The sequence below is a fragment of the Physeter macrocephalus genome, chromosome 8 (genome assembly GCF_002837175.3).
Source record: "Physeter macrocephalus isolate SW-GA chromosome 8, ASM283717v5, whole genome shotgun sequence".
NCBI lineage: Eukaryota > Metazoa > Chordata > Mammalia > Artiodactyla > Physeteridae > Physeter > Physeter macrocephalus.
This window is the reverse complement of record NC_041221.1, coordinates 146,887,166-146,889,957: the sequence shown is the minus strand read 5'-3', so window position 1 is coordinate 146,889,957 and position 2,792 is coordinate 146,887,166. Positions and strand designations below refer to the sequence as shown.

Here is a 2,792-nt window from a genome sequence, read left to right as displayed (position 1 = left end):
ACTCTGAACCTGTTTCCTGATCGCCAAATTGGAGAAAACTAGACTTCTCATATTCCTCTCATGGATAACTGGAAGAACCATATGAAATCATGGATAATACTTTTTAAAACTGTTCATTGACCTTCACTTTGAGAATAAAGGAAAGAACTATAATCAAAGCCAGATGATTAAAGAAATTACAAGGTAACTTGGAGACAAGTGAAATGGACTACAGTTCCAATGTTTCAATCAACTTGCTCAAATTTCTTCTCTAGGATGCAGGAACTCTATCAGTAAAATGAGAGACTGAATGGTGTTTTATGTGTCCTTCAATTTTGTTTTCTGAGTGATTCAATCTCTGCAGCATTATTAAGAGTACTGTCATTGTAGCTTGAACTTAAGTACCATCACATGAGTACCTGAATTAAGCCTTTGGCTGCCTTCAGAGCCAGGATTCAGCCCCTGTAGTGTGGAACATGGGATTACAATCTAGAGCAGTACAATTTGGTATACATAATAACTAAAAGCAATGTGGGACAGTAAATTGGGTCCTAGAACAACAAAAATATAGTTAGTGAAAAAAAATTGGTGAAATATGAATAAAGTCCGTAATTGGTTATTAATAATGTTCCAATGGTAATTTTTTGGTTTGATAGATATACTATATTATTAGGTAAAATGTTAACATTAAAAGAAGCTGGATGAAGTGTACATGGAAACTTTCTGTACTATCTTTGCAACTCTTCTGTAAGTCTAAATTTAGTTCAAAAGAAAAAGAAAAAATTCTATATTTCATAGGAATCACCTCAGGTGCATGTTGAAAATGAAAATTTCTCCAATTTCAGAGACATGAAAATTATAGTTCTGGAGCAGGTCCCAGGAATCTGCATTCTAACAGGCACACAAGGAGATTCTGATGCAGATTTCTCAGGGATCATACTTAGAGAAACTCTGATCTGAAAGAAACACTGGTCCAGAGTAAAATAAGTGATGATTAGAGATTAGTAAATGGAGAATACAACCTGCGGCTATAAAAAGGCTCTTGTGTGAGATCTTGATTTTTTTTCTCTCTCTCTCTTTTTTTCTTTTTTTTTTTTTTTTTTTTTTTTTTGTGGTACACAGGCCTCTCACTGTTGTGGCCTCTCCCGTTGCAGAGCACAGGTTCCGGAGGCGCAGGCTCAGCAGCCATGGCCCATGGGCCCAGCCGCTCCGTGGCATGTGGGAACTTCCCGGACTGGGGCACGAACCCGCGTCCCCTGCATCGGCAGGTGGACTCTCAACCACTGCGCCACCAGGGAAGTCCATTCTCTTTTTTAACAGATTTTACTAAAGATCTTTAGAGAGCAACCTGCAGACTCCAGATCCAACTGCCAAAGAGACCCTGTTATGCCGTGTGTACTGTCTGGGGCATAGCTGGCAGCTCCGGCTTCCCACCGTTCTGTTCTGAGACACAGGTGGTGGGCAGTATCTCATCTCTGGGTTCCATAATGCTCACATGGTCAGGCAGGGGCTTCTTAAGGCCAATCTTACCACTTGGGTCCCAGGGCAACATGATCTTCACTTTGATGCCCAGTGCACACTGTCTGAGTGTCACATGGCACATACTGGTATCGACACAGTAGTTAACAGGTCCCCAATGTGGATCATCAGGCCATCCACAACCTTCATGGATTTAGCCATCTATTCAGAGAAATTCCCAGACAGTGTGACCTCACAGGCTTTGGCCCCACTCTCCATGATGAACCATTTTTTTTTTTTTTTTTTTTTTTTTGTGGTACACAGGCCTCTCACTGTTGTGGCCTCTCCCGTTGCAGAGCACAGGTTCCGGAGGCGCAGGCTCAGCAGCCATGGCCCATGGGCCCAGCCGCTCCGTGGCATGTGGGAACTTCCCGGACTGGGGCACGAACCCGCGTCCCCTGCATCGGCAGGTGGACTCTCAACCACTGCGCCACCAGGGAAGTCCATTCTCTTTTTTAACAGATTTTACTAAAGATCTTTAGAGAGCAACCTGCAGACTCCAGATCCAACTGCCAAAGAGACCCTGTTATGCCGTGTGTACTGTCTGGGGCATAGCTGGCAGCTCCGGCTTCCCACCGTTCTGTTCTGAGACACAGGTGGTGGGCAGTATCTCATCTCTGGGTTCCATAATGCTCACATGGTCAGGCAGGGGCTTCTTAAGGCCAATCTTACCACTTGGGTCCCAGGGCAACATGATCTTCACTTTGATGCCCAGTGCACACTGTCTGAGTGTCACATGGCACATACTGGTATCGACACAGTAGTTAACAGGTCCCCAATGTGGATCATCAGGCCATCCACAACCTTCATGGATTTAGCCATCTATTCAGAGAAATTCCCAGACAGTGTGACCTCACAGGCTTTGGCCCCACTCTCCATGATGAACCAAGCACACCATAGCAGGCCCTCCACACAGCAAGTCCTCCTAGGAGTTTATAATGCAGAGACTTTGCCTGGACAGTGGCACAGAGACCTCCTGTGGCCGCCACTTTAGGATACCTCCACCAACTGATGTATCGATATAAATTTAGGCAAGTTATTAAACTTCTGGGCCTCAGATTCCTCATTTATAAAGGAAGAAGTTGTATCTATGGAATTCTAATGGTTATCCCTGCATAGTACCTAAAAGGAAAAGTCCAGAATGGTAAATAGTTGTCTCTAAAACCTTCTGTTGGCAGCCACAGATCTCTCCTGGCACCTCTGAAGAATCCTTCTTCTTACAGCACTGAACAGGGCAAAGGCTTTTGCAGCACTGTTCCTATGCATGCAAGTGTCTGGCCCTGCAGTGAGTTAAA

General features: G+C 44.4%; 2 pseudogenes; both read right to left on the bottom strand.

The window, feature by feature from the left end:
• Nucleotides 1-1,363: 1,363 nt before the first annotated feature.
• On the bottom strand, nucleotides 1,364-1,716 carry LOC112065289 (40S ribosomal protein S3-like; annotated as a pseudogene).
• Nucleotides 1,717-2,023: 307 nt separating this feature from the next.
• Nucleotides 2,024-2,564, bottom strand: LOC129391363 (40S ribosomal protein S3-like; annotated as a pseudogene).
• Between the last annotated feature and the right edge of the window lie 228 nt (nucleotides 2,565-2,792).